The sequence below is a fragment of the Diorhabda carinulata genome, chromosome 12 (genome assembly GCF_026250575.1).
Source record: "Diorhabda carinulata isolate Delta chromosome 12, icDioCari1.1, whole genome shotgun sequence".
NCBI classification, from domain to species: Eukaryota; Metazoa; Arthropoda; class Insecta; order Coleoptera; family Chrysomelidae; genus Diorhabda; species Diorhabda carinulata.
The window spans coordinates 3,153,674-3,181,478 of NC_079471.1; the positions used below are offsets into that span (position 1 = coordinate 3,153,674).

The 27,805-nt window shown below is 32.7% G+C and overlaps 1 protein-coding gene across 2 annotated transcripts in view; it reads right to left on the reverse strand.

Annotated features, from left to right (window-relative positions):
- Positions 1–24,971, reverse strand: part of LOC130900134 (high affinity cGMP-specific 3',5'-cyclic phosphodiesterase 9A) — a 161,667-nt gene extending 136,696 nt beyond the window's left edge. The window contains exon 1 of one of the 2 annotated variants that reach the window (XM_057810524.1): positions 24,609–24,971. The gene's annotated coding sequence lies outside the window, so the exon portion shown is untranslated. The remainder of the gene's footprint in view (positions 1–24,608) is intronic. The other variant, XM_057810525.1, reaches the window with a different exon arrangement.
- Between the last annotated feature and the right edge of the window lie 2,834 nt (positions 24,972–27,805).

Below are 27,805 nucleotides of genomic sequence, written 5' to 3' on the forward strand. Positions count from 1 at the left end.
CCAATTATTAGAAAACAGGGTCAAGTTATGACGAAATGAGTCGGTTTATCTGATTGAATAGGTCCTTGGAATTGATTGTAGATTATCAGTCAAACAATTATATTTCAATCAAACTTATATTAAAATTTTTATTAAGTGTATAGATAATATGCTAAAGACGAAAATTCCAGTTATGCTATTTGAAATTTCTCCAATACGTAAATCATTACGGTGATAGACAAGCAATTAAAAATGATATCAATGTGGTGGAATTATTTGGTGTTTACTCTATTTGATTATACAATTGAGTTACTTTTCATATAAAAACTTTTGTTCAATTGCAATTATGAATCTTTGAATCAACTTGTTCTTAAAAATATTCTTTGTAGTAAGAAAAGTAAAATGAAATATTTCCAAAAATCAGTACAACACGTAAATAATACTGCAGGAAATCCAGAAGATATTAGTCAAAGAATAGTATTGGAAATGCAGAAATAATAAGTCTTGGAAATTCAGTCGGACATCGAGAAAAGAAAACAAAAGCAAGGTACATCAGTGGTTGAGAAAATAAAAAGTCAGTAGGAATGTATCCAATACTGTTGGATACTGCTCAAAAAATACTATCGGATATATAGAAAATGAAAATCCGGAAAATTGAGAAGCGAAAATAAAACTCAAAAAAACCAAGGTACATAAGATACTGCTCAAATATAAAAACTCAGCAAAGCAAGTACATCAGATGTTGAGAAAATATTAGTCAGAAGAAAATGTACTGAATACCGCAGGAAATCCAGAAGATTCTGCTTAAAGAATAATGTTGAAAATTCAGGAACAGAAATTCCTCAAACACGTGGTTAAAAAATAATACTTTTTTCCAAAAATTCTCCGAAGAAATTAAAGTTTGGAGTAGATTTTAGAGTTGATGTATGTAGTCTCGGCAGTAAGTCTGTTTTCTATAATTCAAGACAAACAAATAACAATATGGACTAAACTGGAAGAAGATGATCCGAAACTTAATAAAATAGATATTTAAAAACCTCACTATTCCTCTATGACAAAATAATTTGAAAGCTACACAAAATAACAATTAAAAATTAACATCTGGAATATTACAAGGAGCGTCCGGTTAATTCCTTTTTAAACAGAAATCAATGAAGATAAAAAATGGTTTAAAATTATCTACAGATATGTGAAAGCTCTTGAAGGACTTGAGGTAATATGTAGCATATTATAATATTTTCTAATGGCCAGCTATTCATCGAACTAACAAGCATTAAAACAACTATGAAATTGATATACTCTAGATCTAAATGACAAAAAATGTACAAGGTTACAACCTCTACTAGTGAAGTTATGACGAACTTATTCTAGGATTTAATAAACTGAACGCTTATCTGGCTCGTATCCAGATTGTAAATGTGCCACTTTGACAAGTTCACTGAAGGAAATGGACGGAAATGTTGAGTGAAGATGTCATCTTCATACATAAAAATTCCAGACCTTATACCGCTAAAACAAAGCAGAAATTGTCGTAATTGTTTGGGTGGGAAATCTGAAATCTCTCCCTCACTTATCTATCAATCGATAGAGGACCTGAATTTCACTTATGTTCAATAGAATGGTTCTGCATGCTAGCTGATTGTTTCATGCAAGATTCCGCCCTTGCAACATCATCGATTTGGTGCAATTTTTATTACGTAATAACCTTGACCTATTCAATGACCAATTTTTTCCTACTTAGCTTTTAAATTATCATGTTTAAGCCAGTAAAATCGGGGTTAAAAAACTGTTTACTTTTACTTATAGAATTTTGATTAGTGAGACTTGCATAATGTCAAGTAATATTTTGAACTGGCAAGAAATTACATGCAATTTCTTGCGCATTGTCTTGCACCATACAAAGCTGCCTCAAAAAACCTGTAGCCTCGTTTTAATCACCTTCGCGCTCGTAAATGGGAGTTAATTAGTAATTAATTGATAATTGGAGTGTGAACTGGAAAGAAAGTCTAATCCAAATTGTAGTTATTTCCCGGACTATCAGAATTTAATTAAAACCGCGATGATAAATAGTTATTATGTTGTTAATACCTCCGTAAATTTTGTTACAAGTTGCAAAATGGTTGCTCAACTTAAAATCCACGGGTCGTGTATAATTTCTACTTTAATAGATTAATGTGTGTTAACATCAGATACACACGCTGGTTTGTACCTATATTACACTTTAGAGTGAGGTTTAACAAGGAATTGTTACATCCCTTTTAAGGATAATGGTAAAAAAAGGTGAGAATGGAAATTTTTATTGAATGAACTGATATTATTTTAAATATGTGAGTACAAGAGATCGAAATAACGTATTTTTGAAACGAAATCTATTATTATAAGGTTGATTATCTTAGTAGGTAAATCGTTAGTTTTCGCCATGTTGTTTCATTTCTTCTGTGTCAATTTTTTATTAATAGACAATCAGTCGAATATTATTTATTCAATTAACGAAACATGACAAAGCTACCTCGACAGCGTTCCGTTTAATAAAATGATTTGCATCTGGCGTTTTAACTCTTAGTGGCCGTATGAACAGAGATGATGTTGATTGACCAGGGCCGTCATTTACTGTACGAACCTCAAAAATTATCATCAGAACCCCACCTTTGTCCTCACTTTTGTAGAATGAAAATACGTGACAATAATCTGCAAGTTAAATATCGTGATTGCTTAATGCTGATAGAAAGCTCGCTGGCATTGAAAATTGTAATTCAAGTGAATTTTTTTCGCCGATATATCATCTTCTTAAAATAAAGTCACTAGTGAAACCAACTGCGTATATTTGAAGCATTCATTTGCTAACTGAAGTTACAACTATTTAAAGACCATTCTATTATTGAGTTCTCGATGGTTTTCCAATATTCCGATGCGTTTAAAAAGAATATTGAGTTGTAATTTTGGTTTCTAGTATTGCGGATAACCTATATAACTGTTGGTTATAAGATGGTGATCTCCAAACTGTTTCAATTCTTTTTTTTTTTGGTTTTTATGGCACGTAAATAAACACACTGGCTGAAGAGCCAGTTTCTTTTTTTTCAGTTAAAAATTTTCTTTTTTTCTAATGTAAGCTTATTGACTATTTTCTAAAGTGAGTCTGTTTCTGATATATATCCTTCTCTTAATTTAATTAAAATGTTTGTTGCCGGTACTTCTGGCTCTCTTGGTGCATACTTTTGATTGTTATGTAAAATATATTTTCGACTTCAGCTTTTTAACCAAGAGCCGCCGCTGATTTGTCTATTCCGGTTTCGTTTTAACTCAAAAGTTCTGTTTCGTTCCATTAAGTAGCGATGTATTTCACTGAATTATTTTGTTTCTTATATTGCTCAACTTCTCCATCGCCATTTATTTTTCAATACCTTCATTACACTTGGTTATTTTCCGTATTAATTCTTTGACGAATCCCCAGGATTCGCAGTAGTTAATGAACTCCTATTAGAAGACAATATCATAACAAAATAATTAAATTATGGTGGTTGCTGCAACTCTTTGTGTCAGAGGAAAGTACAAGGATTGTTCAAGGACTCTTTTGTCTTGGTAGTGAGATACTCTTAACTTCCCAAGTTTGTTTATGCTTCTCTTTCAAGACATCTCCTCTACGTGCAATTCATATAATTCCTTGTTGACCTATATCTATATTTGGAAATGTTACGTAAGTTTCATATCGTTAGTTTTCACATAAAATTCATCCATTGTATAAATTTGGATTCTGCTATATGAAAACCTCTGTCGGAATACAAAAAAATATATTATTCAAAAATATTGAGCGATTATAAGAAATGGGAAATTCCATGCCTAAATAGTTATGGTGAATAATATATACGGGGATGGTCGCAGAAGTACCTGGCCTGACCTAAAGATAGCACTAGAGATGGCACTAAGTTTGAAGACCCCACGTTGTTTAGTATTTGTTAAGCAGCCATCATTTTTATTTGAAAGGCGTTATCTGAACTAGTTTCTACTGGTGAGACTGGATCTTCATTATCAAACGACTTGCGAAGACCAGCACCGCAGGGGTCGACCAAAAGAGGTGGCGACTCCAGATATGTTGAAGGAAATCCACAAAGCAGTACTGGATGACTGCCGACTGAAAGTGCTCGAGCTAGCAGACATGGTAGGCATTTCAAAAAGTGCAGTACATGCATATTAACTAGAAATTTCGACATGAGAAAGCTGTGCGCAAGATGGGTGCCGTGTTTGCTCACAATAAAACAAAAACATCATCGTGAAGATGTTTTCATCGAGTATTTGGCAATGTTTTAGAGATAAAGTGGAATTTTTGCGCCGTTTCATAACCATGGATGGAACGTGGTTCCACCAGAAGTAAAATAACAATCAAAACAATGGACTGAAAAAGGAGAACCGGCTCTAAAGAAAGCAAAGACGGTTTTTCGGAACGATGAGTGTTATACAAACTTATTGCAACGTTTCAGCGAAGAAATCAAGCAAAAACGGCCGAATTTCGTTAAGAAGAGAGTGTCGTTTCATGAAAACAGTGCACCAGCTGACACATCCGTTATTGCAATAGCCAAAATTAATGAATTACTACCTTATGCACCGGATTTAGCTCCCTCTGCTCGCAGGTTTAGGCTCGGTGGTCAAATATTTTCCAATAATGAAGAGGTGATGTCGGCAGCTAATGGATATTCTGAGAAGCTTGACGATTCTTATTCCAAACTGTAGCATGGCAACTACTTATGTTCAATGTTTCCAAGTAAAAAATTAAAAAAAGATTTTTGAATTCTCGACTAAGATACGGAAAGAAATAACACCAATTTTTTAAGTAAATGTCAGAAAATGCTAGATTTAACAAAAACTTTTTGAAAATGGATGAAGAAATGAGATCATAAGATCTCTAAAAAATCCTTGGTAATAGACGTAATATCAGCAGATTACAAATTGTTACACTGAGGTACTTAGCTACTGGTAAAAGTTTTCGAAGCTTGCAGTTCAATTACAGAATATCGGACAGCACTATTTCTCGCTGCTCAATCTTTACTGCAAAAAAATTTAGCTATATGCGGAACCTTTTAGAACATATGTATTGGTATGACATAAAATAACCAAAGGAAACATTTGCTTGAGGACGTATGTCAAATGGAATTTAATTTTTTGAAAAATTTGTTTGTTATAACAGTTAATCTTGTTTTTATTGTACAATTTAACTTCATTTATCTAATAGTGTTTCTCAAGGACACTTTTATTACAAATTTTATTTCCAATGTACTGTAGGATCTAACGAGTGCTAAGCAGCAATTTACACATTTTATTCTGTAAACATTAAAAACGTTTCAAGTATTTGGTACAGTCTGTGTATACAGATATTGATATCATTTCATTATTTTAATATAATTTATCTAGATTGCAAATGGTAAGTGGAATCGTTTTGGCTTCTCAATACTCTACATCTTATTATTTTGCTTCCGAAATACAACTTTTCTCTAAACCTTTTGTATCCCATCTTCTTAATATATGAAAATTCAGTGTCCGTGTGTATGTTCCGAGTTAAATCAAAAACGAGTCACTGATATTCATGAAAGTTGGAATATATATGTAATTTGGTCCAACTTAAATGATAGGATAGTTATTATTTAAATTAATGGTCTCAATAATTGATAATTAATAATAAACTGATCATCAACGTAGATTGTTGTTATTAATCGTAGTTTACATAAGTCTGGAACAGATGGCGCTACACTTTAATGTGATATATTTTAGACTACACACTATACATGTCTTATTTTGCCTATACCACTCGTTGCTTACATTACTTCGAATGTTTTTTTTTTACTTCTAACTTACAGTTATACAGTAGGAAGTTTATTTGTATTAACAAAGGACCGATTGACCAAAAATATTATACATCGATTGGCGCTTAATTAAACAGCAAATGTGATTTATTACAATTAAAGCCGGGTCTAACCTATAAGAAATGTCATCATCGATCTTGATTTTGCTTTTATCAATGGTACTATCTTAAAGCTGAGTAGTTAAGTGGACCAAAATCAAAAACGAAGTCATCTTAAATACAATCCTCAATATTCTGGGACTATACGATGATCTGTAGCAGACATTAGGATTCATATATCACAGTTCGTGTCAAAATATTCTAGTTTTCTGTTGGGTACCTGAAACTATGGGAAATTCATCACTAGAACACCAGATTCTCTTAATTATTGACGTGATTAGCTATGGAAGTGAGTTTTAATGTGTTCTGGGGCAGGGTGCGCGACGAAAACGACATCTGATGGTTGCATAAAATCATGCTTAGCAATATTATGACATAATGTAACACTGTTATGGTGTTTTGTAAAAAAAAGTTATTATAATGGAAAAAGTAGTTAGAAAAAACGTTCAATATCTAAAAGAATTCTTGTAAACAAATAATATGATACATGACACCTTCAATAACGAAAATTGCTGTGGTTATGTGAAGGTATTGATGGTATTATTATTGAAGATAGTTGTGTAATAAAAATTTTTTAGTTTAAATGTTCGACGGAGTGCAAAGATTAACTGAGACTAGATTGGAAAAGTATGGTAGTGTTACAAGCATAACTTTTGAAAACGGAGAAATTAAATTGAAAACAAACAACACTTACGTTACACAAATACAGGTACAACTGTAGGTTATTGAGATGTTTACCTGTAATTAGTTATTTATTCGCGATGACTGCTAATTTTATCATTTATTTTCAGTATGAAGGATTCTTAAAAGATGTTATATTATAATTTTATTTAAATTACTATTTACCAACTTAAGCGGTTCAAAGAAAACAATGAAAACAATAGTCATGTTGTTGTCGTTAAGTTTTGCGGGAATCAGCGTTATCGTCAGCGTAAAACGCAAGTTTCAGAAAGTCAAAGAGTGCAAAAAAGTGTTAATAAATCGTTACGATTTGTTATATTCTAAATATGTTGTCAATATTTATCAAAATTAGTTATTTGATATGAAGAAATGTTGGTTATAATGTACTGCCGATATATTTGACTACAGTAATGTTTATATGATAACTCATTCGATTCAAAAAATAGTAATTTCATTTCTATTAGTCACTTTTCAATTAGTTATACCACAACTAATTTTTCATCAAATTTTCACGTATTTAACGCACGGATTTGCGTTAAATTTTGGAATTAAGTTCTATCCACCCTTCACTTTAAAATCTACTCTATACCAATGGGTAAAAACTACTCCTTGTTGTCAAAATTCAATAAATAATAATATAAGCCTTACTGATACTTCAAAATTTATGTTCCCCGAAATTAAAAAGCAATGTGTTAGTTTGTTTTAGGTATAACTCTCTTAAGCTAAAGAATCAGTGATTTTTTCAAAACATTTCAAAAAATTGATAAAATCATTATTGGAATCGATAGAACGATCAGTATAATTTAATGTTTCAAGATGATTTCATGCAAATATTGGCCAAAGCGGAGCCGCGGCAGCCCATGCGCAAGGTCCAACTTTGGCACACTCAGTACGTCAATCGTTGCTGGTTTATCCCTGTAGACATTAGCCTTAACATGGCCCTACAAGAAATAGTCCAAAGGCGATCTAGGTGGCCAATTGACGGGCCCCAAACGTGAGATGAACTATTCGCCGAAGGCGGCTCTCAATTTGGTCATTGTTTCGCGTGCAATGTGGCATATGGCACTGTCTTATTGAAACCAAATGTAAGGCATATCTAATTCTTCCATTTTAGACAAAAAAATCGTCAATCATCACACGATAGCGCTCGCCATTCACAGTAACGTTCCGACCATCGTCGCTTTTGAAGAAGTACGGCCCGATGATGCCACCGGCTCATAATCCACACGAAACAGTCACTTGCAATGCTTCTGGCTGGTCTTCAGTCCAGATACGGCAATTTTGCTTGTTGACGTATCCATTTAACCAGAAATGAGCTTCGTCGCTAAACACAATCTTTGCCAGCGTCCATTCACCAAACGTTAGACGTTCTGGGACATCGTGTGGCTTCAATTCTTGTACCAGTCGTATCTTATAAGGTTTTACACCCAAATCCTTTCAGCAAAATCGGATCGGAGTATGACAAGTGTGTCTCGATCATTAAAATTTCAAACAAATCGATGGAAATCTGAGTTAAAACCGTTACTGGACTATATATATATATATATACTTTTCTGCATGCCCATATTAAAATTAAAAAGTTTATAGACTAGTGAAAACTATAAACAAGTTTCAAGTGTCTAAATTGATATTATTTCAATATTTATATCATCGAAAATGGACTGGATTTATTTATAATATTGTTTTCATTGGTATGATTTAATATAAATATAAAATGTAAATAGGAAGGTCACAAAATCGACCTCAAATCTGATAAATTAATCATTGTGAGCTTGTGTGAAAAATATTTCCACGCAATGATCGAGTCTACAAAGTATTCGCCAAATTTATTCTTTATTCCGATTTTAATGCTGGTTATTTCTTCGGTTTTCTTTATTTCCACACCAAGCTTGTCTGTACGTAATATAATTTTTGTATTTATCTAAAAGTTACTGATATTTCTGGTTTCTGAGTGATAGACAAACAATGTAAGTGAAATAAACCCGCAGATGGTCCGTAGGATGATATTAAATGGAAAAAGAATCGAACAATCTCTGAAGACTTTATATAATCTAATATTTCTGAGTAAAAATATAGACAAAATTCATTTTGTAAATTATGTGTATGGTATTATTTGCAATTTCCATAACAGACGATTTCATCACCTAAAACCTAGTAGAAATATCACAGTTTTTATTTCATGTAATCAAATTATCAGTTTAACATGTGATTAAATGAAACGCGAATATTTCATCCTTGAATTCAATAATCAAACAATATTTGTTTGTTTTCAAACACACCTCCAAACAGGAGTTAACAGTTTACTTTAAATTTGAAAAAATAATGAACGTTCAATCTATTTATGAGAATCGGTAAGAAGAAATCCTTTGATTATGTGAACTACCTGAGATATTCACGTGATTACCAAAGTGTCCAGGTGGATCACCAGGAGTCCACGAGAGACTCGACAGAGGTCTACGTTGAGCGTGACAAAAAATGGAGATCCACAATCGTAAGCGGGCCTCCAAGAAAACTTATTTGGTAAATGAAGAAATAATATGTCAATATAGGCACAACGCGTCGAGACTTTTTCACAGTTGATGCCTTCATGAAGATATTCAGACAATAAGTTTAACATTTGATTGCTCCGCATGATTATTTTCGAATCAGATATTCTGTCGATAGAAATACCACCATGTATCATAAATTCATTTGGTGGAATAGAAGCGGAAAATTACAAAATGAGCTACTCGAGCTAAGCATGAGGAGCTGAAAGTGATTTTTACAAGAGGATATCAAAAATTTTGGCTGAAAGTAGAAATATCCGTATCCATATCTTTTCGAGATATGGATATTTTCGAGTTTTAGTGCCGTTACAAATTTATTAACAAAAAAAGTAGCAGATTGAATATCACAGAACGGGCAGCCGTCATGTTGTTTGAAATGAATCTATCAAACGTTTAGACAAAGTTGATAAACCTTCGAAGATTTGCGGTTATTCTTAACAAAACTGATCTAGAAGACAAGAAATAGTTATTTATGCAACAAGTGAGTAAAGTAATACAGTGGAAACTCGATTATCCGGCCCTCAGTTATACGGATTCGCGATTATCCGGTCTATCAACTGCGACCAATTAAATAATTAAGTAATATTGAGCCAAATTACAAAATGTTCAACAAATGTACTAAAATTTGAATTTATGCAAGCACGAACGAGCCGGAACACCGCCCGCGCCCCACGGGATCGACAGATTATGTCGGATGACGAAATCTTAGAAAACATATTGCAGATAAATGAACAGCAGGAAATGCGGGTATACGGAACAGAATAAAATCTAGACGTAAAAAATGGTGTAGGACCTTCACATGATGAAGCACTTCAGGCTCTGGAAACAGCTCTTAAATGGTTTGAAAAACCCGCTTTTCTTCATACATTCGATTATCCGGACTTTCGATTATCCGATAACTAAAATGTTACAAATAATATCCAAGGTTACATTAAAATATTTTTCTGTCATACCTAATGCATGAAATTGCAACTTATTAATTTCTTCACGGGCAAATGTTTTAGATTTTTTCGGTCTAGCATGAAAAAATGAGCCGCTGCTGTAGAAATTAGTAGTAAACTTTTCTGAAGACGACAACTTGATTATCGAAACGCGCGTGAGACAGTGTAATTGTGAGTGTACTACACTACACTTAATTAGCATTAAATTAGCACTTCATTTTCCGCTCATTGTTTTTTTCTATCCACACATTCTGCTCTGCTAACTTAGTGACATCAATTCACTAGATTTATTATAGGCAAAAAGAAGTTTGAAAAGTACTGTTACTTGAATAGAATGGAAATAGAGACGAAAACGTAACAGACAGACAAATATCACTCCACCTATAAAAATGAATGTATAATATAATATTTCACGTTCCCTGAAAATTGCCGGAAAAGTTTCCACTGCTGAATTTTCCTAATAGTGAAATTTTGGGGGACTCGTCAAACGTGGAAAGTTACAGCTTGCTGGTAATCATTTTTTTTTGCACGTGGCCCCCCTGACTATAATATGATCTAAGTAAAGAAAAAAGTTTGTTAGTTTGTTTTGATTTTATCTGATGCTTATTTTATTTTCTCTAAATTTAAAGTACTTAAAATTATGAAGGGATCAATAATATAAGTATCTTATTGTGTGAAACGTCAAATTAACCACCGACTACTCCTTTTTATCGATTGGAGTTGATACTAATTTTCTATGTGCGTTTAGGTTTTAACACGTCATTTACATTCTAGTGTATGAATTGGAAAGTAATTATGATTCAATGCTATCGGAATTCAATCAATTAACTAACCCTTCTTTAAGGGTGAAATCGAAAGCAGTGAATACAAAATATACAGAAATTTGATGTGGAAAACTGTGAGGTGAATTCTTTATCATTTGAAGGGATCTAAGTGCCAAGAAAAATTGCTTTTAAGCCTCTTTGTGGTAGATTGGGGGTAAATTGGAATACTTTGAATTACTCGAATCGCATCAATCGTTTATTAAAAGAAAGGATGATATTGGATAATATCTCTATTCAAATTTACACTAACAAATAATCAAAAAATTGACGAACGACATTTTCTAGGATCATCCTAAAAGACTCGAGATTAACAAGAGCAAAAAAAATAAAATTTTGTTAGAAATTTGAGGTAATTGAAGAAAAAACGTCTTCGACACAAACGATTCAATCTCTGAATCGTAAATTGCTATTTATTAATCAAAAATATTAATAATTTAATAATAAGTTTAATTTTGTTTGTTTTTCAAATCATTCGAGAGATGTGCTTTATCATGAGATGACCCTTCATCATTTTCCACGTCTAGTTTTTCTTCTGTTTCATCTTCTTCCATTTCCTGCTGGTCATTAATCGGCAATTTGTTTTCTAAGATATCGTCATCCGACATAATCTGTCGATTCCCTGATAGTCCGGATAATCGCGAATCGGTCGGATAATCGAGTTTCTACTGTAATACCACGAAAAAAATATTCTGATTAACTACCCGTTATAAAATGTGTCCCCTGATAGATAAAATGTAAGAGATAAAACAGATCTCGAATTCATTTTTTTAGATACAGCCCTGTTTGATGAAAGACTAATTTCTAGCACTAATCAAGAAAATTTCTTAAGTTATTAAGTTTTTTAAGTTTAAGTTATTAGGATAAGTTGTTATGAATCAATATCTACGCTTTCATACAAAATATTCTCTTGATAAACAATTTTTTTCACCCTTTCCATAAAACAGAAACCATTATTATAAAGTCTGAGGATAGAATGAGCAGGGCATCCGTTATATTGACAAAAATGAGTCTAATGGGATCTAATACAGCGCACCAAAGATTTCTTTTTTTGAAATAGCGCTTACTTGCTTTAATTATGTAACGGGGATTGCCAAGATCGACAGATAAAGAACGGATCGATGCAAGATCTGAAAGGGTGAGCACTCATGTCCAATACGCTTCCAGACTCGATACATTCGCCACCCTACCCAGTCTGGAATCAATTGAAATCGCGAATGGTTCGGTTCAATGTTCAGCAACTGCGATTTACCATGATGACATGCATCTTGCACAATTTCGTTCGAAATAACGAAAACTGCAATGTACGTGATCTACCTGACAGTACTGATGATACGATTCGAAAAAAATAGTCTTCAGAAGATTCCTCTTCGCTGTGGAGGGAAAAATCGCGAAGAATTCTCCAGTGTTAGGTTAGGTTAAGTGAGTACTGTACTTTTAATTTTTAATTTCTTCGCAACTTTTTTCCAGTTCGTTTGTCTGGTCATAAACTACTGGATACTTCCTAATTTGTTCAATAAGCTTCTCCTGTTTTATACCCAACAAAATTGTACTAAAAAAACAATGCTAAACTCTAAAATTTTCCCTCTCAGACACACTTCCTTCTGTAAGATCGTAGTCGGATCGGAAGGATGCATGATAGGTGTGTACCGGCCTTCATGGTGGAAATACTTTCCCGTTTTTTAGAATTTTGCTCCCCTAAATACAAACAGAACAACAATCGTCATCTTTTTCTACAAAGTAAAAAATTTTGACTTTGTAATTATACTCGATTTCTGAGTAACATTTTGGGGTCTATATCTTTTAAATCATCAGTTTCACCATAAGCTTCTGTATCTTTTTTCTTGCAATGAACGATTCCTGTTGTAAGGAATCTTTTGATCGAACGCATAGCAATTTGTTCATTGCAGAGATACATCCAAAACATGTGATTTGAAAACATCAACCGCTCCTTCAGGTGTAGAAAAACTTTGACCTCGAAATTCGATTTTGAACTGCGGAAATAAGAAATCATTGGGTACCAAACAAGGAATCTACTGCGGATGAACCATCAAGACTGAGAGGTAGTTTTGTCGAGGTGGATAATGATTCGTCTCTGGCAAAGAAATGCTGGTGTACTATTCAAAATTTGACCAAAATATATGTTCCAAGTATCTGCAAAGAACTCAAATAACCTCGTATGACAATATGTTCTAAGTACGTTTATCATTGAATAAGTCATGAATCACTTAATCACAGAAATCTTTTCATTTCATCTATCGGGAGACAAGGTGTATAGTTCAAGGTTATTTGGGAAAATATTACATTAGACTTGATTTCTAGCCGCGAATTATATAATCAAAATTATGCTGATATCTACGGATATTTATAAATAATTCAAATTCAAGCTTTATAAATAGATACAATAATAAAGTAATATATATTTGATATAATCAATTAACTAGTTTATAAAACGATAATGTTAAATTCATAATTCTCTTGATGACAATTAACCTTGGCGAAAACAGTCACGCAGCAACATACTTCTTAAAAATTATTATCATTTCTTACTAAAAGTAAACATCGGAAGTATCATTGAACATTTATTTCGAAGACACGTGTTTTGCCAATCAGATGAAAGTGATAATAGAATCCATAAAGTATGTATGTAGATAACTTTTATCATAAATTTCATAACATTTGAAGTAATCTCGTACATAATATAGATGCATTAAATTTGATGGCCTTTGATTAATAATGTAAACAACACTTTTATGTCCGTCAACATTGCAGTAATGTACAAGCGTATGCGTCAAGTAAAAAGTGGATGAGTTTTCCAAAATTTATATTTTTTTACTAAATCCTCTTCCATTATAACCGAGAAGGCTCTAAGATATATGAAAAGAAATGTATAAGTTTCTAACATAATTGAATGATTTTTAAATTATTCCTCTTCAACATTCAGGCGAGTAGTCGCTGAATACCAATAAATATATATTAGTAAGGTTTATTTAAATATATATTTCACCCCAACAGGTATGCAATGTGTTGCATGAAAGGTATCTGTAGGTTGGGTACGATTGTTTAATGCTAATCAAAAGTTCTCGCTTGCATCAAAAAGTAGATGAATCTTAGATACACCAAAATCTTGCTAGCTGGACAATATTATGGTGATTTTCAGTTGCCGAACAAACGACCACATTTATTGTAGAAAAAATTTTGTTTGATCACTAGCCTACACACTAGCTGAGCCGTGTATCAATAAATCCTTTGCTTCATCCACCATAATCACTTGATCTATCTCGCTCCGATTATTTGCTAATCCCAAACTTAGTACAGTTGTGTTGGAGCTTTGTATCGTTTTGATAAAAATATTCGATAGTACACAGAGATAATATAAAGTTGTGGAAACTTTGAACATTTCAAAGTTCAAAAAGTTTTTCTGGAAGCCCCTCAGCTTTATATATACTTTGGTAAGGAAGCTATGCGTTAGTTATATGCAAGTTGAAAAAATATAAAGCATGCGAAACTGCATCTTTTACATCGAAACTGCATTTTGCACCATTCCCTAATGCTATCCAAGCTATGGTTAATACATCCACCCCGTTGGCATTAGCAATATACTCAACAGAATAGATTCTGAGTTTTTCTTACATTCATTTGCCTCTAGGTAATTTGCAATCTCCTGTTTCAGCGTATTGTGACAAGTATTCTAAAAGGATAAGCTTGTATCAAGTGTCAAAATATAATTTGTAATTTTAGGTACGAGATATTTCTAGTGACAGTTGGTCGAAAACATTTGAGGAAGTTTCAAGAACTGGTTTACTTGTTCGTTGCGCAGTTCCACATTTTCTGAGCTAGTTTTAGGTTCGATTTTGTACGCAAATCTAAATACTCTACTCAGAACATCGATCTTATTAAGTATGGAACCGTCTGGTCAACAAACAGTTGCTGTCACAAGGCACTACCGCCATCTACATTATTTGTATCAAAGGTTCAAAATGACAATGATATGTGACAGAAATGTCCCATAGTGAGGATTGATGGTTATTGGGCTTAACACCGCAAATTCGGGATAAATAGTTTCCTTGTCAATTTTTTTCCATTTAACGCTATTTTTATCTAAGAGCGAAATGAATTACTGAAAGTGGAGGAAAATGGAATGAAAGAATGGAAACTACATTGTAAAGTGACGCTATAAATTATGGGAATAGAGAGCCCGATATCCAGGAGGGTTATAATCCGGGAGTATTCGAAAAGGAGTCAAAAAGGAAGTTAGCAGAAAGCATTGAATAGAAAAGCCAGAGATTCAATTATTCATTGTTGAAACTTTATTTTATTATTTTATAAAGTACTACTCGTAGTATTAAATATCATGTTCCGATCGCTGCTAATATCAGGGTAATTTTCCATCTTTATTATTGTATGTATGCTTATTCCTTTTGCGATTAGTTTCCCTCAAGATCACACATTTCAATTTACAATATATTTTTGATTATTTACAATTTGATTATAAAGTCTACTGAACGATGGAGCCCCCACCCGTTGACTAATAAATTTTCAACTACAAGTTTGTGTTCTGGATCAGACTGCCTACGCGTTCCATCTTTTTCAACAAGAATATTTTCAAACGATTCCCCTTTAAAGCTCGCGTCGGTCTAGGCCAGGGATTCCCAAACCATTTTAGGCAAGAGACCCCTTTTCCTAACTGAACTGATATCTCAGACCCCCGTAATTACTTTACAACTAATTAAAAAATTCTATCTCTATTTTTTGCGGTTGGTTAAGTGGGTAAAACTTAACATTCTTTAGTTATCAAAATTTATCAAAATAAATACAATAAAACTCAGTAAATATCAAGTGTAATTAATAATTATTAATACAAGTTCCGTAAGAATACTGTAGTAGGAATTATTTTTTGAAAAAACATTTAAATCACAAGGTGAAGATAAAACAATGAAAAATTCAATGCGATGGATGAATCTGGTGACTTTCTACCTTTTTAACTAGTCGAGTTATTCATCTTCTACTAACGTGTTCACGCTTGTTAAGTTTTTTGAAAAGTACAAGAATGATACTTCCTACTAAAATATCAGTCATTCTCATAACAAGTCGGTACCCCTGGAACAAGTTATACAGTATCTAAAAAATTTTAAATAAGAACTCGGGCTAGTTGATACGGGCTGTTTTTAGTCGTCGTCGACCCCCAAAAACCGTTTTCGTTTATGTCGACCCCTTGGAAACCGATGTCAAATAATAAATTTGCAATTACAAAAGGGATTCTTTCCTGTAAGTGTTCAAATTGAAGCCCATCTTGATCAATACATTCACGTCAACGTTTCTCAATGGAGAAGCAAATCCAGCGAAGTATTTCAAGTATTTTTCAATTGCAGTTCGGGAGTCGGGATAGGTGCGTGGTCCTCTAGCAAAAACGCGATCCTTGAGAATCACACGGTGTTAGGTCACTCAACGAATCCTCATCTGTTGATCCATTCTCCAAAATGAGCATTAAAGTATTCCTGCGCACATAACGCGTAATGCGACGGATGTTCGCGAGTTTTGGATCGTTTTTCATATCCCCACGTAAATCTTCGAGCATTTCCAGATAATTTTGACCCCTCACGTGACACTCAAACACACACACACACACAGCATTTCCTGAGCTCTGTATAAATGTTGCTTTCGAATAATAAACTAGTAAAAGTAAAATAAACCTAACCTAACCAATTTACCTATAGTGGTAAAATGAACCCTTAAATTCCGAGTTTACAGCCGTAGCGCCGCTTTGGAAGTAAATTTTCCGTTGAAAAATCACTCTTGCATCAAATAGCTCCTGAACTATGTTTGCATCGAGGAAATTGCGAAGATACCCATATAGATTAAATAAATAAACGTTTCGTTATAAAATATCACTCTCTATTCCAAATACGTTTCTCTATAATAATAATTAAACTTCAAATTAATTAATCTCGGACCAAAATTTGAAATTGTATTATCGTTATCATCAGTACACGTTCCTCATATTAATCGCACTATTTCCTTTCAAAGTTTAAATTGCTATAATCATAGTTTCCACGTGTTGCGTCGATATTTTAAATTATTGTTGATAATCTAATATAACGTATTGAATGAATGGAATCATATCATATATGCGCCCCCATGCCATTAAATCGATTCATAGTTATTATTATAAGCACCGCATGGAAAATTCTCAATATATTCGATGTTTCAACTTTTTTTATGTGCCCCAAAACGAGTCTTTGCAAATATTTCAACCTACCATCATTAAACCTAAAACCACGTCAAATTTTATTGTTGAACCAAATTAATTACACGTCAAATCTTACTCAAACCTCTCTGAAATTTAATAGAGCGCGTCGGTTTATCCTGGCGAGGGATCGGAAGATTGTTTTGCAGGATATGGAGATTCCATGGAAAGGCCCTGATGTAGGAAAAAATTTTCTTCATTTGAGTAGTTACAGCTTTGATTATACTATCCACTGTCGTGGGCTATTTGGTTGGTGAACGGATTCGCTATGTGATGGAAAACCGTAGAAAACTTTGAGGTGGGATTCAGGCAACGTAGGAAATGTCGAGAAAGTTAAGATAATTTGGAGGGACATATTCGTAGACTAAAGCGAGGGATAAAAAAATTTCTTCTTGGTTTTAAAGTGTCTTCGACAGAGGAATCAATTGATTTAACGGGACGAATCACGTATTGGAATTGAAGGTCATTTAGAATGTTCTGGATCGAGGTTATGTCAATATTAACATGAACCATGGTAATATGACTAAATTTTTTCCAGTATTGACATCAAATTCAATCAAAATGTCTAGTAGTAAATGCTAATTCTTTTTGTTATGTTGGTGGGCAGTTTATTTCAAAGGAGAAGGGACCCGCCGCGGATTTTTTAAAACTCTATTTTGGATTTCCTATCGCGAACCAAAATAAAAATTTTAGTACGACATGTACTTTGTGAAAGCTGTAGAATAGTCATGACCAATGTTATCGATAGAATCTAGCTATAATGGAAATAACACCGTTAATTTTGTGTCAAGAAGACAGTGAGATACAAAAAACTAGGCGAATGTTTCATCGGAAGATCTAATTTGATATTGTCAATTATTAAGATCTGAAATATGAAAGTTACTTTGTCCAGAAATAGAAGTAAGATTTACGCGGACCTTTTCAAAAGAAAACCTGATAAAATGGTGGGAAATATACTCTGGATAACAGTAGATACCTCAACAATGGGCAACGACGATGTTATTTCTGAATGCAGATGTCAAAATTATGAATTATTCCTTGAATTTCCGGATTTCATTTTAATACTAAACACTTTCGAATTCGTACTGTATTCAAAATACATCAGATTTGATCTAATTCACAGACTATTGCGTGAATTATGGAAAGTTCATGAATCATTGTTAGTCACCAGGAAAGAACATATATAACTCTAAAACGAAAATATACACTCGTTTAAATATATTTATGTAAATTAATGTAAATCGTGGTAGAAATGTAAAACACGGTCTGAGATTTCAACAATCCTTTTATGATATCTTGGTAAAAGCTTAGAAAGGTGTTGGTTTTTGAAACCAAAAACCAAATTCAACAATATTCGTTGAATAAAATATTGAAGAGAATTCGTGATTATTAAAAACAAAACTAGTATTTAATGAAGATTTATTTATATGTTTACTGTTTTTAAATTTGATCAAAACACGTAAATAAAAGCGGATGATGTACTAGGTTTACAGTTCAAAATAATAGATACCAAGACAGAAAATAATTTTTTTTCAATTAATCTTTAATAACTTTTTATATCTTAGACCTTCTTATATTTTTTTCGTGTTGAATAACAGGTAAAAATTGACGTTTCGACTTGCTTCGGTCACGTCTGTCTACCAGTTATTCAAAACCGAATTTTCTTGCAAAAGTAATCTAAAATTTAGACGATTCATCACATATTCTTTTGCAGAAAACGTTTTAATGTAAATCATTTTCATTCACCAAAAATATGTAGTGGATCTTTTAAGCAAGGATATTGCATCCGCATCCGAAATTGCGGAGCTCCGCATCGATTTGGTCATCTGGATCCGCGATAATCAGTGCGGATGCGACAAGAAAAAAATTCTGCAAGGCCTGTCACTGGCACCTGCGTACTTATTGAACAATTAGAAACGAATGTTCCTTTTGGGCGGTTCCAAGGTCTGAGCATTCTAAAACAAGTTTTTAACTATTATTGTGAATATAGTGATCATTGCGTATTGAACAGAATTTTTGTATTTGATAAAGTATTTAACAAGTGTATTTCCAATGTCACCACCCACATAAAGCGATATTTGGATTTATTTCAAATCAAACACGACAAGGATTAAGCTGATTGTAAAATATGCAATAAATCCTACAAGGGCTACAACACATCGTCTCTGAAAAATCAAATAAAATCGATGCATCCAGAGAATTGAGTTTATTTGAAAGCTCGGGTGAAGACAAGGAATTGCAGTAGACTCTGCCCCAGTTAATATTCATCGTAATAAAATTTCAATTATTTTTCTCTGGTACCATCCTGGAAGCATTAATCGAGCCATTTTTAGCCGACGAAAAACAAAAATGGAGGAGGTTCTCAATTTAAGTCAAAGCTCAAGTAGTTCGAGTGGCGGCTGCTGTGGATATGTCTGGAATATTGATTTTGAACTTCTGTAGGTTGTAATATTCGGGAAAGATGTACCTTGGTATCTAATTTCACAGTATTGCACTTCTCCAAAGAAAGGAGTCCTGATAAATTGATGTTTTGAACGTTTGCAGCAGATCTCGGTGTTCATGAGCCACACCTGCCTGTCGAGTAGGCCTTGCAAATATTGCTTTAGGTGGGATTATGTTGGACAGCTTTTTATTAAGTATACTGCTTCAATTTTTAACTTTTGTTTATTGAATATTCAATAAAAGTATTAAAAACACGACTAATTATTTTATTTCTGTCCCCATTTACAAACCGAATTTCAAGGGGGCTCTGCTTTTAGATCGTTGATACAACAATCAGACCATTATACAACTAAGCATGTCTTAAACGTACAAATAAACGAACCCTATTTTATTCAAATTATGCGTCTCAAGAGGGTGTGTGGTAATTTATTAACTACCATTGATTTTTCCGCACCCAGCGTCGTGTTTTATTTTTGTAGGTACTGCATAAACATTTTTCCTGAAATCCCACTAAATATATACTTTATACTATATATACTATTGCACGAAAAAACAAACTGTTGTCTCAAAATGTCTAAAAAATTTCGAAGCTTCATAATATTTATAACATTCAAGTTGATCAGTGTCTCTCGAGTAATTTATGCTGCTCTTTCCTAATATGTGATAGTTGAGGCGCATACCCACTATCTTTAATGAATCTCTAAGGTAAAAATCACACGGAGCCGTATCTGGTAACAGTAGAGGACACTGGAAACTCCATTATGTTATTAAAGCGACGTACCATCTTTATTAAACTTTTTGTTTCTTAGTATTTACAAACATTGATTGAAAGTATGTGACATTTGCCGCCAAGCTTAGAGTCGGTTAAATATTGATGATACAAACCATGGAATTCCTTATAAGGATCAAGTCAAATGATAGAAACTGTTTGGTTCCAGTTAGATGGTTGCCAAAAAGTGGAAAAACCTTCAGAGTTAGTGGTGGAAGAAGTACTTCAAAGAGTAGAGAAAAAAATTGGTAGACTCAATCTTAAGGCAGTCACACACAGCCTCCATGAGCTAGGGGGTAACAAGGAAATTGCAGAGAGATTCCCCAGGCAATTAGGATCGTCGAGGTATCCTCGGAAGATATCAGTATGTTATAAGATCTAAAAGAACCGATATTGAATTGTTTCTATTTCTTAGAATACGTTCTGATCGTGAATTTTGGCCTAATTTATTGTTGTTGAAAGTTGGGAAAAACCAATATTTCGTACTTTGTTTGTAATCTTATAATAAATTGTCAAATAAAGATAAATAACCCTATATAATCGACTCAAATTTTATTTTCAAACTTATACTTTAAATTACTTTACGAAACCTTTCAAACTTGTAGCGCCAAAGCAAACTTTTAGAAACTTTAGTGGCTAGTGCCTACCAAAGTGTATGATATCACCGCGGAGATAAATCAGCTGTGATTGATTCATTTGAGAACGTCTTCTGTAGTCGTCTGTTTCTCAATTAGATTAAGGGGACAAAGGTCCAATCACGTTAAGTGATATTCATACATAAGTCAAACAATTGAGATTAGCCGTCGTGTAAGTATCTATGTTTAACAGGAAATGTGTAATAACTACTGGTTTGGACGGTCGGCATTGTAGAAGTTTATTATATTATACAATCTTTATTAAAGAAATAATTAGTCGATTCTAAGCTACAAATAGTAAAAATGGGTGAAGATAGAGTTAAAATTCTTTGGTTTACCTATTTGAATGATTTGGTGCATACTAAGGACTTTGTATCTAAACTCAAATTGTTAGTAATTCGATCTATTTACAGCTCATTAAGTTTTCATTATCTAACTATCTAATCATCAGAATAATTTCAATAATATTTTAAGTAAAAACAGATTAAACATAGACAATTTCTTTGTGTTTTAGTATAGTTGAAATATAAACAGAATAAATGAATTATTGACAAAGATTTTGTTCAGTTTTAGGGCGATCAAGGGCATAATTCATTGTAGATGATAATGTAAAGGCAGAAAATTGCTTATTTCTTCTATGTATACCAGAAAAAATGATCAAGATTATTTAGAAATAAATAAAAAGGAGCAGACGAAGGAGCAAAAAAATAGCCTTGTAGAAGGAAAATAGAAAATGAAGTTTCAGAGCTTTGCAAGGAGAATACAATACAAAACTTGGGAAGAAAATCTGAAAATTGAAGGAAAAATGTTACAAAAGATTTTTATAAGAATTGAAAAGAAAAATAAATGGATTAAACAAGAGATATCAGAATTATTTGAAGGCATATTTGTAGACCAACTGGTTTGCTCAATAAGTTTGATACACTTTTTATAATAAGAATCATCAAGGTCCTCAAAATAGCTATTAACTTCCTTCTTAATCATTTTGCAAAGTTCTATTCAGTTGTTTCAATATTATGAACAATTATAATAAATACAATCACAAACTTATTTCACACATACCCTGTACTATTAAATATATGTGCCTTAGTGGAATTTATCACAAAAAATTCTGAAATCTATTAGCGCAAATTTTATATCAACTAGAATATCTTTTGTATATTAACTTATCCAGATATATTTCGAGTTAATTTCGTTTCAATCCAAAGTTGAATCACTAAAAAATATTTTCTATAATATATATTTCTCTCTATTCGTTTCTTCAGTTATGAGGACCTTGATATTTTTTGAAAATCTCTATTGCCTTTTTGATTGTCTCTTTTCATATTTTGATTTGATCCCATAGTCGATGAGCCTCTATTTGTTCCCTCATCAATGGAAATCCTGTCTATATTGTCATCCCGTCTTCTACGTGTTCAAAATATTGCAGCACTTCGTCTACGCATCCACCCATGTTGCTTATTATTAACCCTATGTATGTAAAGCTGGGTAAAATATACAAAATACTTATTTTATAGTCGGTTTACGCAAATAACACAAGGTCTTCTAGATACATGTCCAAAATATAGCAAACTTTCCTCATCCTTAATGATGATAGTCTACAGTCTTCCAGTATGGATTAGTTTGCTGTCCAGGGAATTCTAAACATAAAATGAATCAATAAATTGCTTCCTTGTTCCAAGTATCTACGATTTTTTGCCATATAAGAATGGGAATATAAACGTTCGAGCCAGAGTTTTAATGTTAATGATTGAACTTTTCTTTTTAACTTCGTCGACGCATTTACCCAGGAATAACATCCTTTCACATTTTAAAAAACTATTTAAATACTAAGTACGCATTTAACATGAGCATCAACAAAATAAAATTGAGATATAAAATTATTTTCTCGTATAATACAAATCATGTGGATGATTTTATCTCTATTATATGAAAATATTGTTTTTACTTATTACAAGAAACTTTATATCTTTGTTTCTAAATCTTCTTGATTTTAGTTCTCTTCTGTTTCAAAATTAGTTTTTTTTAAATAATTTTTGAAAGAAATAAAATTAATGAAGACTTAAAGAAAAGTCGAAACGTCAATTTTATTTATATTTCAAAAATTATTTAAAAAAAACTAATTTTGAAACAGAAGAGAACTAAAATCAAGAAGATTTAGAAACATGAACATATCAAAAGGTCTAAGAAATAATAAATTGAAGAAACTTTATGGAGCAATGAAATTAGAAGAATGTGTGATGTTCCGGATATAGTGAGATGGGCCAGAACTAGAAGAAGAGCATGGAGAGATCATGTCAATAGAATGGACGACGATCGACTGACGGAAATCGTAAAGGAAGAGAGACCCAATACAAGTAGAACGCCTGGAAGACCACCAAAGCGCTGATATGAGAGCTGGTCCTCGGACTCACAACTTAGGCTGCCTCTTTGAAAACACAAGACATAGTCTTAAAATAAGAAGAAGAAAAAGAAACTTTATGATGTAATTTCAAATAAAGAAAACCACAAACTCCTTTCTACTGCAAATACTAAACTATGGATTTAATTAAATAATTAACATTACTATAGATAAAATCTAAAATTCTCTTTATAAAACGTTTTAACAATTATTTGACGAAAAAATCTTATCTTATCATTTATCTTCAAAACTGTAATTGTAGATAATGATTAAGGTAAATGTACTGCTGATATTTTCATTTACGGTAGGTATAGAAAACAATAAGAAAAAACTATATTTCTAGGTTTAAAAAAAAAACATAATATACAACAGAATAGACAAAAAATAATGAGAGTGCATACATTAATTTTTCTGTACCTGTACTGACGTGTACCAGTTTTTTCACAATTCATCAATACATGGTTCACTCAAAAGTCAAGAAAGATAGTCCTAGAGAACAAGGAAGCACTTGAAGTGGGCTCAGGTGTTCCCTCAGGGTTCGGTACTAGGCCCACTATTATGAAACATCCTCTACGACGATGTCTTCAGCTTAGAACTGACAAAAGCTTCTACAACCTTCTCATTAGGTGAAAAGTTTTCTATTACTGAGTTTACTCATTCTAAGTTTTTCTTATTCTATGTATGTAGGTGAGATTTTAATTTTTTGCTTTGAAATGCTATATTTTTGATGCTATCTTCATCAGTTTTTTTTACGGTTGTGACTTTTTTTCGATTTTTTTTGATTTATTACCAACGTGTGCTTTTCATCAATATCAAATTATATATTAGGAACTTTTTGTTCAAGATTTTTATCATAATTTAACGGTAAAAAAAAATGTTTCGGTTGGGACAACAATCAAATCTATCTAGCGCCCTCTATTATTAGAATATTGATTTGTTGGAATTCAAAAAGGATGGAGAAATTAAAAACCAAATTAAAATTTGAAAACTATAATAGTTATCTGCATTTTTAAAATTTATCTTCGAGGAACATTGGCCAGTATAACAGATTTTTTGATCGCTTTGTAATAATTTGAATCTAGGGAAAGTTTTTGGAAAACTGTCGATGTTTTACTGATATAAATTCACATTTTCGTTCCTGAAACTTGGCTGGACGATTATTGGAAAAATAAATCTAAATTACAATCGACACTCACCTCATTCAAGAATTCGAAAAAATAACACACTTTAAATTAATTTCTGTTATACTCCCGATGAAAATTCGTTCAGAAAAAAATGTTCACAATTCACAAAAAATACAAACAACAAATATTTATAGTTTTCAAATAAACAAACAACCTAACACAAAAATCACAATTGTTTAATTGCGTTGTGTCTGATAAAACCCGATTTAATCACGACAAAATTCATGACCGCGTACATTTATCATGCAATGTCAAAGATTTTTCAACTTTCCAAGATAAAAACAATAAATTGCAGTCGCCGTTACGGAGCAAGGACCAACCAAGTTACTATATAGTCAGTTTGCGTCCTCACAATAAAATAGCGCTCATAGAACTGGATTGGCGCCGCTACACAGTGTTGTCAAGTCGTTCGTACGGTTTGTTATACAGATAAGAAATGCTGTGTATCCCATATCACATTTAATCACGTTTTATATATATATTTAAGTATTATCATAGTAATTCAACTATGAAAATATTTTGAGGAAATACTAAATTACTATCTTTTACACGATGGGATTATTATTACAAATATTTCTTCTAACCTTTACTAAAATATTATTCATACAGTGTTTTTATGCTTGGTTTTGATGTCGTTTGCCATTTACAGCTATTTGTATAATAAGGGAGGAACGTGGTACTTTCCCTCCCAAGAATGAAGATGGAAAGGCGCTCCCATGTTGTACATACGATTTTCCCACCTTCCTCAAAAACCAAGCCATTTGTAAATAATTCATTTACGATGCTAACAACTAACTATCTAAATTTATTGAAGAAATAAAACTAAGAAGTTGAGGCACTTCATTTTCATCCAAGCGTCCTACATATTTTTAATTTGTGGTAAATTAATTATTTATACTAATGTTAAACATGCCATTTTGAGCAGAATAATACTAAAAGAAATAGCTGGAGTCATCGCAGTTTTTGTCTTATTTTAATTAACGATATTATTCAGCTGGTATCCCCCAGAAGTACTCGTACCTAACTGATTGATTATAGTCAGGAACCCCCACAATTTGGTGCGAAATTTTTCGCTTTTTTGCAAGAGATTGCTGCACATATCCTTCAGAGATATTCGTAAAATTCAAACCTCTCTGTTTCTATAAAGCAAGAATGTCTCTAGCAGAATTTGGAAGTAAACTTTTTCATTTCGGTATGTCTTTCTTTTCCACTATTTTTGATAATACCAAAGAGTCTTCTTACTGCCCTTGGTCAGTCCTTTATCCCATCCTTAATTCTTTCATATTCTGTCATTTTTGAGCCTATATATTTAAATCTATTCACTTATTCTAGTTTTGTCTCATTTAGGATTATTTCATATACGTTTTTATCATTTTTTATGATTATTGTACTGATTTCTTCTCATTGCCTTTTAAGTTTTTACTATCAACAATAGGTGGGGCGTTAATCACCTTTAATCTCCTTGAGTTTAATTATTTTTTATGATTTTAAAAGAGGTTTTCGTCAACAAAAACGCATTAAATCGCTTCATGGAACTTTTGGTAATGGACCACCATCAGAGAAGATTATTTACAACTAGTTTGCAGAAATTAGTCAGTGATAAATGTCGAGAAGGTCGGCCAAAATCGGTTGTAGTCGATGCTGTGCGCAACGTGATTAAAAAAGATCGGCACGTGACTTAAAGACAGGTAAAGATATCGCTTAGTATATCGCAGATCGCAGTAGAATCGATTCTGCATCAACATTTATGATTGACGTTCCAAAATTAATGTTTCATTGCTCGTAATCACCCGATTTATCGCCTAATGACTTTTTCTTCTTTCCCTCTGTCAGACAAAAGAAGCGCGGACACGTCAAGAAGCTGTTAAAAACAATTTTTCTACGATATCAGCTTCAGAGTGGAAAAATATTTCCAGAATTGGTTTGAGCGTATGCAAAAATGTATATTACTTTTTTTCAATACAAATATGGGAAAAAAGTACCTCAAAAATGGAAAGAAACATTAAAAAACTAAAACGCAAAACTTTCTTACAAAAGATACAAGGAAGTATATCAATGTAGCAGACATCCTTGCCTTGAGTTAACTACCAAAGCTCTACTGTGGCCTCCTAAAATGTCATATTAACAAATAACTAAACGGGTGATTAAATTATCATGTGGAGTCTTACTACAGAAACACTCAAGGACTAAGACAATCCAAAAAATTCATAAACGTATCATCAGGAAGCTGAGGAATTTCTCGAATCGTCCAGAAACTACATTAAAATGATGGTGGGTCTTCTGGCAGGTCACTTCCCCGTAAAATATCACCTTAGCCGATTGGTTTTGAAGATTCTGCTATTAAGCCATAGTAACTGTGAGAATGTCCTGACTATTTCAGCAAAAGTGCCAACACGTAGAATGTATAGTCGCCGAAAAATAGCTCTCTTTTGGAGAAGTCCAATTAATTTTATATTTATTCACAATCTCAACAATCACAACATTCGAATTCCATCAAAAATTAAATACAAATGAGAAAAAAAACAGAGAGCTTAAAATTGAAAAGCCTATTTCGAGGAAGTACAGATCTAGAATCAACGAAACGATTCAGGGGAAGTACAGATATTTAGTTAACGTATAGACTTTTCCTGTGGGTTCTGACAAAGACAATAAACACAGATATAATATTTAAAGTCACATGAAGTCAAGTTGAACTCATTAATTAAATGATGATGGAGTTCAATTTTAGATGAAGACCTTGAACGATAAAATTATTTTCAAAAATATGTGTATCTTCGTAACCAAGGCAACCATAGGCAAGAATATCTGCTATAATTTTTGTGTAGCCATTATTGGAATGGTTGTCGAATTTAGAGAATGTCAAAAAAAACCATAGCTTCCTTGAGCTCTTAAAAACCGTATAAAAAGAGTTAATCTCTGCTATAAATTTTGTTGAATTCCGGAACACGCTCCTTTTATTATGGAAAATAGAATTTTATCTCGATATATTATGCAAAATTGAATGAAAATCGTGATTATAAATATGTTTCGTCACCATTAATTCAACAAACAATATTTTCCAAATCCCCTTTCCAAGGTGAGATATTTATTATTTGAAGTAGCATAGTAAATCTTCATTTGTTTTTATTCGTAAATAGGCGTCCAATGACGACGTTGAAAACGAACGACTTATCGCGAGAAAATCCGATCGGCGTCGCCTATCAACGTCT